This window comes from Canis lupus, chromosome 22, assembly GCF_011100685.1.
Source record: "Canis lupus familiaris isolate Mischka breed German Shepherd chromosome 22, alternate assembly UU_Cfam_GSD_1.0, whole genome shotgun sequence".
In the NCBI taxonomy this organism is placed as follows: domain Eukaryota; kingdom Metazoa; phylum Chordata; class Mammalia; order Carnivora; family Canidae; genus Canis; species Canis lupus.
In genome coordinates this window covers 18,484,776-18,503,372 of record NC_049243.1, presented here as the reverse complement: position 1 = coordinate 18,503,372, position 18,597 = coordinate 18,484,776, and the positions used below count along the sequence as shown (strand labels likewise).

The following is an 18,597-nucleotide window of genomic DNA, read 5'->3' as shown; positions in this document are numbered from 1 at the left end:
CTCCTCTCTGTCCCCCTGAAAGCAGGAAACAAATCTCATAGGAAAGGTACCCTCCCTGCAACCGGAGGTGGAGCCACATACTTACATCCTTATCCTTCTCCCCACCTGCACCCACTCCACTCAGCTGAGATCAAGAATTCAGAGCTGAGAATCTATGTAAACAAATGTATGCTTAGTTTCTTCACCCTTTATTTCAAAGGGTTAAAAAAAGTATATATTATTATTAAATCCAGTCATATATTTGGAAAATATTAAAGATTAAAGTATAAACACTTTATGAAAGACATAAAAGGCCCAGATAATGGCATGTTCACAGATCAGATTATTTATTATCATAATATACAATTTCTCAAAAGATTCAAAATATTCAATACAGTAAAAATAGAATTCTTTCTCTTTTTAAAAAAGATTTTACTTATTTGAGAGAGGCAGTGATAGTAACAGAGGTAGTGAGACAGGAGTGAGGAGGAGTGGGAGAAGCAGGCTCTCCACTGAGTAGGGAGCCTGATATGGAGCTCAATCCCAGGACCCTGGGATCATGACCTGAGCCAAGGCAGATGCTTAACCGACTGAGCCATCCAGGCTCCCCTAAAAATAGAATTCTCAGCATATTTTTAATTTTTAAAGACTCTGAGAAGAGCTAAGGTAGTTTTAAAAAGAGAACAATAAGTAACTTAAAAATTAATTCTAAATTATGTTCAAATAACCCAAAAGATAAGCAGCACATGAGGAGTAATGAAGAAAAATTAATAAGGAATAAGCAGAAGACAAAAAGTAAATGGCAAAATATAATGTGCCCTTGGGATACCTGGGTGGCTCAGTCAGTTCAGTGCTTGCCTCTTGGTTTCAACTCAAGTCATGATCTCAGGGGTCATGAGGTCGAGCTCTTCACTCAGCATGGAGTCTGCTTGGAATTCTCTCTCCTCTCCTCTCCCTCTGATCCTTCTGCCCTCCTTCCCACCCCATTGCATCCTCTCACTCTCTCTAAAATAAATAAATAAATAAAAATCTTTTAAGAAAATGTAATGTGCTCTCACTAATAATTATAGCATATTTTATAAACATTCATGTACATGTATATATATACATGTGTGTATATATATACATACAACTATATACATACAACTATGTACTGTTTAAATGAGATGTATTTTAAATATAGAGATACAGATTAAAGACAAAATAAATAAATAAATAAATAAATAAATAAATAAGGTGTATCATTCAAATAGTAAGCAATAAGGCTAAAGTGGCTATATCAATATCTGATAAAATAGATATCCAGGCAAAGATATTACAGGAAAAAGAGAAATATTATGTAATTATGAAAGGGTCAATTCATCAGTAATAAATATGTATACGCCTTCCTCAATGATAGTAATATTATTAATATATGATATCTCTAATTTCTTCTATCTCTGGTCTCTAGACCTTTTATAGGACTCATGGATTAGACCAATCCAACTAGGAAAACTACTTTTTGATTTACTTAGAGTCAATCGATGAAAGATCTTGACACATCTGAGAAATTTCTTCACCTTTGCCATATAATGGAATAGTATCACAGGAGTGATACCCTACCCACTTTGCTGAATAGAAAAACGTTACAAGTCCTGCCTTCAGTAAAGGGTTGTATAAGAGTGTAGGTCATTAGGAGTATTCTTAGAACTGTACCTACCTTAGGAAGTAAAAAATAGTATTATGCATTTATGTTTGTATGGTGCACTGAAATTTCAACAAACCCACTAACACAGTTGCAAATATTATATCATTGAGCAAATTGGCAAGGAATGGTCAACATGGGTTTTCCCAAAGCACTAAGTATGTATCTCTGTCATAACACTACTGATGTGATATTTGTTGTTAAGAGAAAAGGGCGGGGACTGGACTCAGGTCCCCTCAACCTGAACCGCCAAATCCAGCATACAGGCATAGCTAAAACTCTATGCCTCTTCATTACTGTATCTTCCAGAATATCTAAAATATATGTCCTTCACCAGCATATCTTGCAGGAAGGAGGAAGCAGGATGCTTACTGAGAGTGGCCCGATGACAAAGACTGGTGAAGACTGGCTCAAACTAGGGTGTGTCAGGATGGACCTCAGTGCTGAACTTTCACCGACATCTTCCCTCATTATACTATTAAAAATCATACCCGGGGATGGAGATTTAACATGTTAATCAGATATGCAATGCATGGAGAAACATGGCCGTTAAGTGTGTAGGTGCTAATAAATTCCGACCTCTACCTGCTTAGACATCATCCCTTTCCTACCTAGGGTTTCTTTAAGAAACTCTCCTTGACCTCACTTCAGAGAGTCAACCTGAGGACACTTTCCTCTGTGCAGCCTCACTGGTGCATAAACCCTAACAAAGTCTTGCCTGAAATTCCCCTTTGCCCTCTTGTCAATTTCTATGGTTTAGCGAGCCCAAGGGCTGTTTTGCTATCAGTTCATTTCCAATGCTTCCTAATTTCATTTTTCTTTAAATGTCTTCCAGTGCCTACTGGTACGTCTGGCTTAAAATAACATTTCAAAAATAGAAAATAGATAGATTAATATTCAAAATATATAAAATATTAAGAATGATACTTGGAGGAAAAGCACTGCATGTTAGGATATGTAGGATGATAAAGTATTTCTGTAATAAGATACTAAGGTCTAAATTTCTTAGATAAAATGAAATTTTAGAATAACTATAATCAAAGGCATTTCTGCACTCAGACTTATTTGCTCTTTTTTAAAACCTTTGCTCAGCCGTGCTAAGGTGTTGGAATCTGAATATTACCATGTTTTTTTCAAATTAAAATAGCATTTTGTATTATCAATGGAAACAGAAAGAAGTACACAGACTACAAAGCAAATTTCCTAAGGGCATAATGTATTAATGGCTCAAAGGATTTTATATTTAAAGGTTTCTAACTGATTTACAATAACAGTCTATGCTTAATGAGCTAACAAAGTCCTTAAAAGCATGTTTTGTCACCTCATGCATACAATCAGCAAATAAAAACAAAACTCCAAAAGGAAAAACAGTATTGGCTTTTTTTCTTTGTTTCATCTGGCAGAAAATTATTGGCTTAGTCCCAAATCATAGAATGTTAATGCTGTATTTAAACAACACATTATTGCATCCCTTCTACAGAAGAAAATTTATTACCAGTAGTCTCTTCTTGTGAATCTCTTCTCTTTATATCATAACATAGTTTTAAATATAAGTATGGCAGAAAAAGTGGAGTAAAATTGTTTCATGATGTGTTCTGTTTTAATATCATGAATTGTTTATTTTATTTAAAAGCAGAACAGTTTTGCAGAATCATCTTGAAGACCCTATCTGTGTGAAAATTTTATTATATGATCTATTTTAAAATTCAGAATTGATGTTTAATTACCATAGCAAATTCAATTTCAAATAGGATGTATATGTATTGAAAGGGTAATGTGGTGTACAACTAAAAGACGATGTTTGCAGTTACTAGTTCAAATAAACCAATACTTAGAACATTTTATTTTTTTAACAATTACATTTTTATGAAGCTATTAAAATTGGCACTGGCTATGTAAAATAAAATACTCATTCAGGCAAAGAATAGTTATTTTCCTCTCTCATTTGGGTAGTCAAAAGGTTTAAAGAGTTGTACTTTATTTTTTCTAGACCTACCTATTTATATAAATAAAACAATTATTAATAATTATGAGTGAAATGTGTGAAATGGTGTTGCCAAGAGCATAGAATCTGAGTGCAAACTGGTGGTGCATCAAACTGTTTTTGATGGTTATTAGTCATGCAAGTATATTAAAACATTCCTTTCCTTGGTTTCTCCATTTGTTAAATGAAGATGATAGAAACATCTACCTTATATAATTTGTGAATGTTGAATGAGTAGTTAGTTGCATGTGAATGAGTATTGCATGGAATAATGCCTTTCATTTCATGACATAATCTTGCTTAAGCATTTTAAATATTTTTGCTATTTTGTCTTATTTAGAATGTTCCATAAGTATAGACACATTTATTGTAAAATTCAAAATAAAAAAATTATAATGTGGTCATTTTATATTAGAGTGAAATCATAGTAAAGCAATACTTTACGGAATAGAAAATACACAGATCAAGAGTCACAGTTTAGTATATATTCCTTGAACAGTTTATAACAAATCTTTATGCCTGAACTGTAACAAATCATACACTTTGCAGATGAAGACACTGAGGGTTAAGTAATGATTAAAGGCTTGCTTCTAAAAAAAAAATAAAAATAAAAAATAAAGACTTGCTTCTTGGTTACATAAACAAGTGACAAAAGTGATACTAATTTTGGTTTTCAAATTCAAACTCCATACTTTTATTCTACTTGAAATATGTATGTACATGGAAACTGCCACATTTTATTATTATTATTGTTGTTATTATTTTGCTACTACATAAAATTCATGATGATAAGTGTTCCTTTATTTTAAAACTAGTTTTTGTTGTGAAATTTTAATACAAAATGTATGAAGAAAGAATTGTATGAAGAGGGCCAATTTTCTAGTTAATCAGGAATCAAAACTGAGGAGATGGGTTATATTTTAAACTTTTGAGTTGAACCTATGTAACTGAATTGAATTGAGCATATTTTATTTTCCTATGCATGTAATGAAATAGAATATTTTTATTAACAAGCTTCACCATGGAGATCCAAAAATGAATGGCAGTCATAAACTGCTTAACCTCAACTAATACAGTATATGAACGCTGTATTGAGAGTAAAGAGTAAACAGAAAAAAAAAATAGTATTCCACAAGATTGGGCCTAAAGTTTGTTGTGCCCAAGATTGCGAATCCGAGAAACCACCAAGGAGCCGACACCGATGCAAACACAGGAGGGCTTATTTACAAGCTGGAGCTTGGGTCCAAGTATACCCGACACAGCTGAGCAGGGACTTGAATCCCGAGGCTAAGAGGGGTAGCAGCGTTATAGGGGCCAGTGGCCAATGGGATTGTAACACACATAGAAAGTTGCACAGTCATGTAGGTCTGCACGCGTGGCCAATTGAATCACAATTAACCCTATAGTGACCATTTGAGCTGGCCTATCACTCTGGTCAGAATTGGCACACAGTCTTGAGGGCACAAGGCGGGGTTACATTGTTATGAACGGATTTCCGATAAGGGTGTGCTCAGCAGCTTGACTAGGGTGGGGCAGCGCCTTAAGCAATAAGCAGGTCATGTGGGGGTCATACAGGAGGTGGCGGGTGCAGCACAAAATGGAGTTCCTGCTCTGCTTGTCCAGGGGTAGGGGATTTTTGTTAAATATCCTGGGTCCCACAGAGTTAATGCAAAGTTTGTAGATATTGTGGAAGATAAAAAATATGTTAATGAGTCATCTGAGCATCAAGAACATACTTTTGATACATCCATATGTGTGTGTAACTCCTTTTTTACAGTGACTAATGGAAGTTCTTTCTCTGTTTTATTTCTTGAGAGTAGCTAGTAGCTTTGCATTATGAAAATATAAGAGCAGGGACAGCTGGGTGGCTTAGTCAGTTAAGTGACTCTCAATATCAACTCAGATTATGATCTCAGGGTATGAGATTGAGCCCCATGTTGGGCTCCATGCTAGGTGTGGAGCCTGCTTGGGTTTTCTTCCTCCCTCCCTGCCTGCCCCTCTGCTCTCCAGCTGGCAGGCTTGCTCTTTCCCTAAAAAAAAAAAGAGAGAAAAAAATATAAAAGAACATACTTCATACTTATAGTTTCTTACAGTTTGATATGAGAATACACAGCAGTCATGGTTCTTTCAAAGGTTCTTTGTTTACCTCTATATAAACAATCATATTGAATTACTTGCTGCTCTTTAATATTATGATATTATGACACTTGGTCAAGTCTCTGTAAAGCTGGACTCGTCAAATTCACCTTTGAAAAGGAATAAAAGATGGTAGGGAGCTGGAGCATAAATTAGTTCTTTGTTTTTGTTTTGTTTTTTAAGATTTTACCCATTTATTCATGAGAAATACAGAGAGGGGCGAGACACAGGCAGAGAGAGAAGCAGTCTCCCTGTGGGGAGGGTGATGCAGGACTCAATCCTAGGACCCCAGGATCACCACCTGAGCAGAAGACAGATGCTCAACCACTGAGCCACCCAGGCATCCCATAAATTAGCTCTTTGGACATGAGAACCAACCAAATACCATTCACCTATATAGAAAGAATAGCCCCATTTGTAACACAAACACCAGTGCACCACTCACTATTATCTGAATTTTGGATTCTGTTTAAGAAGAATGATCAATTCTAGGAACATAGTTACATATATATTGTTGATTTATCAGGAATAAATCTCTTAGGAAAAACCACCATGCATTTTATACCCCAAAGTTTCCCATGGTGAGGGGTATGGGATAGAATGTGGAATACAACGTGGAAAAAAATATAAAGGAAAATGTATTATTTAACAGCTGAGAAAGTTAGCTTTGTTTTTAAAAAGTCTTAATAAAATTCTAACAAAAACGGGGAAATCTGAGTAAGAAGTTTGGGCAAGGGCCAAAAGAGGAGGCAAAAATTAAATACAATTTCCCTTTCTCAATGAGAAGAAAAGAAAATGTTTCTATTCTGAGAGACAGGAGGAACAAAAAAGAAAAATCCAAAGACCAGAGGAAATAAAGAGAGTAAAGTCCTGAACTCTAGAAACTCTTTATCCTAGTGAAATAAAGGTTAAAGAATGTAGTAATCCCTCTCTCACAATCAACTTTAATGTTAATTTCAGACTGATCTCTTTTTCCTCACTTCCCACTCACTTACTAAATAAATCATACAAATTAGGCTTTCACTTCTGGGCCACATACAAAGTGGCTTTCCCTGATGTCAGTAGTAACTACACTGACTATGATGCGACATCCATATTGGGCACTCTTGAAAGTAGAAAGGAAATGATCAAAAATGAGGCCAGAAAATAGACAAAAACCAGGATTTTCCCAGTCAAATGTGAATCTTTGGTCTTTCTTTATGGGAATTTTCTAGAGTTAATCTTATTAGATTTTTAAGCAGTGTTGAACACTGTTGACAACTTCCCCTCTTTCAACACTTCCTGTTCAGAGTTCTACAATGCACTCTTCTCTCCCATCTTTTCCTTCACTGTCCACTAAATTTCAGTAATCTCTGTAGGCTTAGCTATTACCTGTTCAGAGTTCTTCAAAGATTAGTTTTAGGACCTCACCTCTTTTCACTCCATGAGTTGATAACACAACCCTTTCACTCACATTCCTTTGGTAGGAGTTATTTGGCTCCAAGTAAACACAAATGTGATTGTGGTCTAGCAATGTGCTGAGGAAGAATCAAACGCAGATATGTTTGTTAACTGGCATTGGTGATTTGTAGCTGATACGTAAATTATACGAATAAAACATTTATAACAGTATAATAAATAGGAGTTATTATAACAGTATTAACAGTATTATATAATAATTACTGTTATAATTGTATTATAACTAGGAGTTATACTTAGTTCAAAGATGCCCAAAGTTTAGAATTCAACTATCAAACAGAACATGAAATAGAATTTACAGACTGGAAATGAGCCAGGACTCAGCTCTCAGGATTTACTAAATACTAACAAGAACTAAGCATCTCTTTAAATGTAATAAGATTTACTAAAATTTTATAAGAAGCAATTAACTAGTGTCTCCTGATTGGAAATCAAACAAAAGAGCCACGTTAGATTAGAATGATTACTTATGCCCCTTACAGAAAATTTCTGCTTCAAGTTCCTGGCCCTAGATTTTCTCGAACACTGGGCTCACTGGGCAATATAGTTATCTTAGCCAATGTTGGAAAACAGAAGAGAAGATCTCTGAAGTGACTGATTTCTGAAGTGGTAGAAGATGAATTAAAAATTACAAAACAAAAAACTTTTAGGTTACATCTGGTTCCGCTGATATTGACTATGTGTATATAAAACTTTTTGATGAATTCCACATAACCAATTCACTTTCCTAGAAAACTTTTGTTGATTTTTGCTGAGCTTTGGTATCTGTAGTTTTTATATGGTTGCCATTGATAAGGGGATACAGTTCTGACATGAATATTCCTGATATTTTCATTTACATTTCTGAATAAGGTGAATACAAAGCAGCAAAGATAAGTGTCATACCTTCTCTTTTCAATGACAAAATTGTATGTTTCACAATTTAGCATAAATCTTCGCAAGCCAAAATACCAAGGGTCTATTTTATTTTGCTTACAGTGTTCTGATTCTTGTCTTTTTTTAGCTTTCCTTTTAAAAGTTGAATTTTATGTCAGTATATAAAGATCTACATCACTATTGTTTCATTGCTGAATAATATGAGGGTTTCATTATTTAAATATCCTAATATTAATGAATTTCAGGTTGTTTCTGGCTATTTAATTATTTATTTATTTTAAAGATTTTATTTATTTATTTGAGAGAGAGAGAACATGAGCAGCGGGGGGAGGGAGGAAGGAGAGGGAGAAACAGACTCCCTGCAGAGCAGGCTCCATCAAGCTCCAACTGGGCTAGATCGCAGGACCCTGAGATCATGTCCTGAGCCAAAGGCAGACACAACCCACTGAGTCACCTACATGGCCCTGGCCTTATCTATTTTTTTGACAGGGTATTTCTGTCAATATAAAACTTGCTGATACAAAGTAAACAAAATAAACAGAAAACAAATCTTTGTCAGTGTTATTAAATGATAATTTAACAAGTTGTCATGCTCCTATGTAATAATACTGACTTTGTAACACATAAGGTACTTCTGAAATGGAGTTTTATCTTCCAGTATACTATTTGACTATTATCTCTTACTGTGACTCAGATAAACAGGCCTTGCTTGCTTAGATAAGGACTTAGTTCACAAAATGGAGAAAAGAGGAGAAAGTAAGAAAGTTGAGAAAAAGAAATTTCTACCCAATTTTTTAATAAGCTGATCAGTGTAGAAACTTTAAAAAAAATGCAGCTTTCGTTGTCTATTACTTTAATTATTGTGTGCCTGAGCTCCCATTTAGCAGACTGAGTTATACCTGGCATGGCTATGATTACTTTGATATAATAAGGAAACTATTCCACATATCTTATAATTTAAAACTTAAAAAAAAAAATAACTGTGCTTTCCGCATCATCTCAAGTTAAATGATGCATCTGGAAATTCTAACACAAGGAACTCTCTCTTCTGTTCAAATATGGCTTGACTGATGTCACCCTGCCTCAAGTGTATTACTTAAAAAACAGAGTGCAAAGAGAACAGCTGTCAGGGTGAGAAGTCTAAACACATTTTTGCAAAGTAACCTAGTGCTGACAAAATCCATTTAATCAGGCTCAAGCTTCATGAAACTGAGTTCATTAAGTTAGGATTTTTAATAATTATGGTTAAGAAAAAAAGACATGATTTACATTGAAACTATTGAATAAAGCAACCATGTAAAGCTATTGAAGGAGATGTAAAGACTTTGATAAACTGAGTTAATAAATGATTCTTTCAGCATTTCAATTTTTTTTCTAAGAAGCTGAAATTAGGAGAACCTTGACAACTCGTTTATTGCCACCACCGTCTAAAATCGTAAGAGAAGACGGAGGAGCCTAGTGCTCTGAGCATTGACCTGCTTCTTTCCCTTTCCTGCTGAACTTAACAACCTCATTTGTTTTCATGGGAATTTTGTGTGACACCATGGAGATAATTGTGCCATAGCCTGAGATAAGACATTGAAATCTATACCCCTGAGAAACAACCAGAATTCACTTAGGGGAATAAAAACTGATTTTCTGTATTAGTATTCAATGGTTTCCTCAGTACAGTCCAAGAAGTTCCTATCTTTTTTACAGAATAATTAACTCTTAGCAAGATACCTCCCAACTAATAGTAAAACACGTCAACAGGAAATACAATTAACAATCACAACACATACATTTACTGAGTATATGGAAAAGTATAAATAGTAAGATAAATATTCAAGGTAGCAACACAGAGCTTTATTTGATAATAAATACTGTAAAATAAAGTCAATCATATTTTATAGAAATGAATTTAACATTATCAGATGGCATTTTACACATTCTGATTTCTCTAGAGACTACCCTTTGGCAAATGTGGGATGCTGCATTTTAAATTTATCTGACATGTGTATTGGCTCTAAGACTCTGATTAGGAGAATTTTTATGAACTATAACTCTTTCTTCCCATTCTATATTTTCCTTGTTGAGGGAGTTTGAGTAATACAGTGAAACACCTTTAACATTAATTAATTAACATTAACGTTAATTAAAGTTAATGATCCAAGCCATAAAAGGCCCTTCTCTTACAGTGTCCCTGAGGTCCCAGTGAATGTTATTAGCAACCATTTCTCTTTGGTAATATTACTACCAACCCAGTGACTTCCTACCCAGTCATTTTGTGGCTGACACCTGTCACATATTTTGACATATCACTCAGAGTCATTTCCTGTTTAGTATATACAGATGCTTAAGCAAACAAAAACATAATAAACAAAGCTAGCTTTCCCAGTATAAGCATCGTCTCATTTATAACATTCCTTACATTCTTAGATGCAGAAGTCACTACAATCTTGCAGGAGGAACACTGACAATCATTCCTCCTCATCCTCAAGAAACTATCTTCATGTCTCTGAAAAAGGACATGCACTGTCTCACATCTAGGAGGCAGATGTGTGTTTTAGTTCAGGTACTCCTCTTGGGTATGGCAGATTTTTCCTTTTGCTGTCTTCACTTCTGTGTTCTGAAGCATATTCCAAACTGTTAAAGGTTCTTTTCTCTATCTTTCCAAAGAAACTAAAAAGTTCATCTAACCATTTCTATGAGTTCTTCTCTGACATGTTGAAGTTTCTGAGGTACACAGATTACTTTGCAGCTTTTGCTAACCATCACAAATTTAAAGGTTTCTGAGGAACATGTAATACAAAAATGAAAAATAAATAAAAGAGGGAACAAAGGAGGAAAAAGGAAGAAAGGAAAGGAGACAGAATGAGAAAGAAAGTGGAGATGGAGTGAGGAGGACAGAATAAATGGACAGGAGATAGATGAACAAAAAAGAGAAAGGAGTATCTGAGGACAGATAAGAGATCCCCAACACTATACACACAGTGAAATAAAGCATGTAGGTTCTCAGACTTTAAAAGCAGACTAGCTGGATTCACATCAAAGTTTCACTGCTTTATGACTAAAACACAGTGAGAATTTATTTAACTTCTTCAAAGTTCATCTTTCTCATTTAAAAAGTGAGGGGCAGAACTACATTATGGTGAGCATTATTACACTCATGTGCATAGTCTATGCTCAAGAGAAAGGAACTGCTTCACATAACTTCATGCCAAACACATAGATTTTGTTGACTGCTGAGTGATTTATAGACACAGGTTCATTTCAATTTACTTTATTCCACACAGTAAAATGATTTTTCCAAGTACCCACATGACACACTATTAGAGAAGTAGGAAAGATGGATAATTTGTCAAAGGATATTTAAAGTTTCTAATGTACCCTTCTTTTTGTGTTATAATCTCCTATCTTCACTTACCTGACACTTCACCTAAGAGTGACAGATCAGATCAGAGAAGCAGATTCCATGATCATGTTATCATTGTATTTTGTTCCTCTCTTATACACTATCTTTTTTACAGAATGTTATATAATGTGGTTTCCTAAATCTGATTATGTTCTTTAACATTTAATACATTGAGGGTTCATCTTAAATACTGGGGCATAAATACTCTGTTTCAGAAACTTGCCAGTTTAGAAAAGTTACGGTTCACCAAAAGAAAATAAACCACATTTGATAAAAGATACAGATATAGATATATACCACATATAGAAATAAACCCATATATCAGCTGGCAACCTCTGTCATTGTATAGATTTGAGTGATGCTACATTGAATCCTTCCTTCTCAATGCGAGTGGACTTCCAAATCTCTCCTAAAGATGTTGATTAACTCCAAGGTGCACAACTCCTTATATTTTCTCATTATTTTGGACCAGGATTCATTATTTAACTTTCTTTATCCTTTAACAGTTCTGTCATAATATTCAGATCTTAGTTTTAAAAAAATAAGTTTTGTCAATGAAAGTTTTTGAATTTAATAGATTTTTGTAGGGGTTCAGACTATGTTACTCCCATATATGCTACTTTGGCATATTATTTTGAATTGAAGGTACTTTCAGAACAGACAGTGGAGAAAGATATTCTGAGTCTCCTCTGTTCCCCTGAAAGGAGACAAATCTCCCATGTGAAAGATAGTATTCCTGTACCAGAGCAGTAGAAGGTATCCTTAACATCAGAGACCGAGAATTTAGGGTCAAAAGGCTGTATAAATAAACCTTGTTACTTGTTTCCCATTTTACTACCCCTAGCCCAAACCCCTCTGTCTTATCAATTTTTCATAAATTTATTGTTTCTTTGTTTAAAACATATATATGCATCCATGCTCTTCCTTGGCTTTTATAACTTTGTAAGGCCCCCACATGTATGTACATATGTACATACATAAATTTATTTTTTTCCTTTTCATCTTTGTACTGTGTGGGTGGGGTGTCTTAGTTAAGAACCTACAAGAGTACAGGGAAAATGATTTTTCTTCTTCTTCATTTTGTTTACAATTTTTAGATTCTCCTAAGGACTGGAACCATTTCTTTCTTTTTACATATGTATATATAAAATATTTTATTTATTTACTTGAGAGGGAGAGAGAAAACACAGAGGGAGAGGGGTAAGCAGACTCCTGCTCAGCAGGAAGCCTGATGTAGGGCTCAATCCCAGGACCCCAGGGTCATCACCCAAGCCGAAGGCAGATACTTAACCAACTGAACCACCTGGGTGTCCTGGAGTGGAACTATTTCATAGTCCCTAGTCTTTAATTTTCCGTCTGAATTCCTATACTTTTCTCACATTCCTATGTTTTATCTTCATTGCCTCCTTCTGAAACCATCCCTATGAACTTCATACATGCTCAGCATAGCAGAGGAAACATACACTAGTTTCCATAACCCATTCTGCACCATGATGTTGAACATATTTAAAAACTGTCCAATACTTCCTAACAAAAATATGATATATAAACATATACATGTGTGAAGAGAAAAAGAAACCTGAACAACTGTGAGGCATATATATATATATATACTGTGATATAGTCATTAAATATTAGCTAATTTTTAAAGGAGTATTCACTTTCTATTTTTTAAAGATTTTATGTATTTATTCATGAGAGATACAGAGAGAGGGGCAGAGACATAGGCACAGGGAGAAGCAGGCTCTCTGCAGGGAGCCAGATATGGGACTCTATCCCAGGACTCTGGAATCACAACCAGAGTCAAAGGTAGATGCTCAACCACTGAGCCACCCATGCACCTGTATTCATCTGCTAATGAGAAAAAGATTCACAGTAGCATTTGGTATGGATACTAAAGACTAATTGGACTTGAGCAAGTAATGAGCAAGAGAAGTGATTTACCAGGTTTAAAGTACATAGTGAACAATATGGAGTTGGGGGGGGGGGGTAAAGGAAAGGAGGAAGAGATAGAGATGTCATTTTAAAAGTTGTTCTACCTGAGAAATTTCAGTTATCTACACTTCTGTCAGGACATTTATATTCTACCAAGAAAATATCTTTCAAATTAAGAAATGTGTGTCTTGAATAAGTTGGCACAATTTTGAAGTCATTATTTCCCATTTTTTAAAAGATTTTATTTATTTATTCATGGCAAACACACAGAGAGAGAGAGAGAGAGAGAGAAGAAGAGACACAGGCAGAGGGAGAAGCAGGCTCTTCAAGGGAAGCCCAACTCAGGACTTAATCCCAGGACTCCAGGACCATGCCCCGGGCTGAAGGCAGGCGCCAAACTGCTGAGCATCCAGGGATCCCCCTTTTAGTTCCCATGTTTAAAAAAGCCAAGCAACACAAATGGTCCAAGATGGCAGTATAGGAAGACCCTAAACTCACCTGCTCCCACAGACACACTGAATGTATTCCCACATATAGAACAATACTTCCTGGAGAAGAACTAAGGGTCACATGAACAGCTTCTGCACAATAAATAATAGAGGGACTATACAGAGAAGGGTGGGAGCAACAGAGACATGGTAAGAATCAGAGACATGTTGACCTACAGTAGGGAGGAATATCACTGAAGGTCCCTGTGCAGAGGCACAGTAAAGACACAGCAGTGTATAAAACAACTAGACTATAAATAAGGGAAATCCATTTAGTAACTCCAGAACATCCAATAAATGAGTGGGGATCTCCTGAAACTCACTCTGGGGTTGGAGCCTTGGCAAGTGTCATTTTTAATGACTCCTCTTCACCTTAATAGTGAAGACAAAAGCATGGTCCAAGTGCTCTAGCCAAGCTGCTAGGGCCACCCCAGCATACCTCAGTACCTGACCTATACTAGCTCTAGCTTTCTCCACAAAGGCAGCCCCAGCACAGCACCTTTTGGGTATCCACCTTATGCTTGACCTAGTCACCCTGATAAGGTGACCCTGGCTGGCACTGCATGTCCCAGAACCTACCCCTACCCCTCATTCCCACTGCCTGTGTCCACTCCAGGTATAGTCATATAGCTAGAACAGCCCTGGTGCAGTGAGCCCTAGCACACTACTCCACACCCTAGTACTTGACCCATACCTACTCCAGCCCTAGTTCCCACCAAGACAGCCCCAACTTATACCCATTCCAGCTCCAGCCATCCTGACAAAGTTGCCCTGGTACAGAACATCCCTGGAGCCCTCCAGCCAATAACCAACTCACTGCCACCAACGTAGCCCTGGTACAGGGTGCTCGAGGACCCAACCCTTACCCACTCCAAATGTCCCACAAAAATGGCCCCCACACAGCACACCTGGACCCACTAAGCACACTCATACCAACTTCATTCAAAACACCAAGGTGGCTATGGCAAGGCATACCCTAGAATACCAACTGCACCCATTCTGGCCCTAGATGGTCTGCCATAGCTGCTAGGCACATGCAATCTACACTGAGGATGTTCCTTCATCAGGTGACTCTTTCAAGATCAGGAGAAGCAGCTGTTCCATCTAATTCATAGACACAAACACAATAATTCATAAAGTCAAACAAAATGTGGAGACAGACAAATATGTTCCAAACAAAAGGACAAGATAAAATCCCAAGAAAAGATCCTAAGAAAATGGAAATAAGCAATATACCTGATAAAGAGTTCAAAATTATGGTCATATACACATTGAGAATGGAGAAACAGAGTAAAAACTTCAAAAAGGGGAAAAACATAAAAAATAATCAGAGCCAATGAATTAAAAAAGGAAATAAAAAATACACTAGATGGAATCAAAAGGTTAGATGATACAGAAGAGCAGATCAATGATCTGGAAGACAGGATGGTGGAAATCACCCAACAGAACAGCAAAAAAAGAAAGCAATTTTTAAAATAAGGACAGTTTTAAGGTACCTCTGGGACAGTATCAAGCATATTTAACTTTCGCATAATACATTACAGGGATCCCAGAAGGAGAAGAAAGAAAGAGGCAAAAAATTTATTTGAAGAAATAACAGCTGGAAACTTCCCTAATCTGGTAAGAAAACAGACATCAAGGTCTAGAAAGCTCAGAGAGCCCTAACTAAAGAAGATGAGCTCAAAGAGATCACACTAAGACAAATTATAATTAAAATAGCAGAACCCAAAGATAATGAGAGAATCTTAAAGGCAGCAAGAAAAAAATAATAAAACCACATACAAGGGAAATCCCACAATACTATTAGCTGATTTTCAGCACAAACTCTGCAGATCAGTAGTAGATATATTTAAAGTGCTGAAAGGGAAAAACTTACATCTAAGAATACTCTACCTAACAAGGCTGTCCTTCGGAATTAAAGAAGAGATAGAGTTTCCTGAACAAGCAAAAAATAACGGATCTCAGTACCACTAAATTAGCCTTATGAGAAATGTTAAAGGGTCTTCTTTAAGTGGGAAAAAAAGCTATAACTAGAGATTTTAAAAAAACATATGAAAGAAAAAAACTCACTGTAAAAGTTAATGTATATTAGAGGCAGTAGATAAAAGCTAGTATGAAGGTTAAAAAACAAAAATAGTAAAGTCAATTATAACTACAATAAGTAGTAAAGGGATACACAAAATAAAAAGATGTAAAATATAATGTTAAAACATAAAACCAATTTGAAGGGATATATGCACCCCTACGTTCACTGTAGCATTCTTCACATTAACCAAAATATGGAAGCAACCTAAGTGTCCATGATAGATGAACCAATAAAAAAGATATGATGTGTATATACACACGTATACACACACACACACACACACAGAAAAATATTACTCAACCATAAAAAAGAATGAAATCCTGTCATTTGTATGGATAAATCTATAAGATAACATGAAAGTCAGACAGGAAAGACAAATACTGTATGATTTCACTTATAGGCAGAATCCAAAAAACAAATAAAACAGGAACAGGAAACAAACTTGGTTACCAAAAAGGGGAGTGCTTGGGGACAGGTGAAAAAGTTAAGAGAATTAAAAAGTAAACTAGTTGTAAAATAAATAACAGGGATGTAATAATATACAGCATAGGAAATATAGTCAATAATATTATAATAACTTTATATACTAACACATGGTGATGAGATTTATCCTGAGGATCATTTCATGATGTATAAAGATATGGAATCACTATAATGTACACTTGAAGCCGACAGGATATTGTACATGAATTATACTTAAATAAAACAGAAAATAAAAAACCAGGGATGCCTGGATGGCTCAGTGGTTGAGTGTCTGCCTTCGGCTCAAGGCATGATCCTGGGGTGCCGTGATGGGAGTCCCACATCGGGTTCCCTGCATGGAGCCAGCTTCTCCCTCCACCTGTGTCTCTGCCTCTCTCTCTGTGTCTCTCATGAATAAATAAATAAAATCTTAAAAAAAAAAAGAAAAAGCCAAACAACATAGTTTCTTAAGGAGATAAGCCTGAATATTTTTAACAGTGGGACTTCAACTTTCTGTGACAGTTGGTCTCATAGAAAAATCACACACACACACACACACACACACACACATATATATATATATATGCTTTTTTTGCCTCTCACTTGAACTATAATGTTTATCTTAAAGCATTAAGTAGGCATTATCACACTTTCCACAGCTGAAATTCCTTAAACTTCCTTAATGGCCTCACAGTCAAAGCAATTATCTCTATCACTGCCTAACTGGGCAGCTTGTTCTCCAGAGCAAAATTAATAGATATCATTTAATGGTCAGAGCTGTTTCTGACCTTCCCATGACTCCAGGACACTGAAACTGTTTGTTCAATCTACTGCACTTACATAAAAAGCTGCTGCTAACAGCTTGGATTTAGCATCAATTTGATAACAGAAGGTCTTTCTCAGCAGGGTCAGCACACTTGGTGTGGTGCAATACAACGGCAATAAGAACTGTCAATATTATGAAAATGCAACTCAGGACACCGACGTTAAAAACAAAAATGTGTAGAGAAGATTTCTCCTGAGAAATGTAGGATATGTACACTATCACTGCATCTATGCTATCATATATTTTTAAGCTCAGTCAATAAATGATTAAATAAACAGATGAATGAATTATGAAAGCAGTGCAATTTAAGAATGTGGTGAAGCAAAACAGATTACAACAGTTTGTAATCTGTTACAAAACTGCTTCTTATATCTAAAAACTATAAATGAATTGGCTACTGAAGGCAAGGAAACATTTCCATGAATAAGAAGTAAAAGTGCCCATAGCTCCTTGAAGGTTTTATCTTTTTGTGAACATACATGGTAACATAATTAATCTGAGAAAAAATGTGATAGCAGGGATATTTCAACTCAGAATACATTGTAAGAGCCTAGATGCAGCAGTATTAGCAGAAAATTTAATTATATATTTTCTTCTTTAGTGTCCTGAGAGGATTTTGAATACTGAAAGTCATTGTTGCCACTTTTCTACAGAACGTTGTAGTGAGCTGACACCCCCTGTGAAAGACTTATTATATAAGGATTGTGTGAATAAATATGACTATATTTCAAATACAAGTCCTACTTTCTTTTTAAATAAATTTTTAAATAGAAAAATCAAATATAAAGTTTTAGCTATTTATGACTTTTTCAAAGGAAAGTTATCTTTCTATAAAACATGTCCTATAATGTAGTAATGTGTTCATCCTGCATTTGTAATAATATAGACATTTTTAGATAAGCAGAAACCAACTTTTGACCTATACTGCTACTGAATAGACTGAGATCATTAATATCATCAACCCTAAAAGTAGTTATAAAAATGATATAATCAGTCAACTGTAAAAGTATTTTAAAATTTACCTTAGCAATAAACACTCAGGACAAAATGTATTTTCTAATGTCTTAATTTCTCACAAGAAATGGGGCTCTAAAATAAATTATTAAACATATTTCAATGGGATTCTTGCTAGCCCTTTCTATAAATGAACATACACCACTTAATATGACAACAAAAGTAGCCAAACCCGCTAGTATATGAATCCATGCTTTCTAACAGAAAGCATGGATTGAAGTATTTTTTAAAAAGTTATTGCAAAAAGATTAAGTTTAGGAAGAACTGGTGCAAAC

The 18,597-nt window shown here is 35.4% G+C and overlaps 1 long non-coding RNA gene across 1 annotated transcript in view; it reads right to left on the bottom strand.

The window, feature by feature from the left end:
• Positions 1 to 2,898: 2,898 nt before the first annotated feature.
• LOC119877404 overlaps positions 2,899 to 18,597 on the bottom strand; it is a 49,219-nt gene continuing 33,520 nt past the window's right edge. The window contains exons 2-3 of the long non-coding RNA XR_005376343.1: positions 7,194 to 7,300; positions 2,899 to 5,677 (exon numbers count right to left, since the gene is read on the bottom strand). This is a non-coding gene — a long non-coding RNA (uncharacterized LOC119877404). The remainder of the gene's footprint in view (positions 5,678 to 7,193; positions 7,301 to 18,597) is intronic.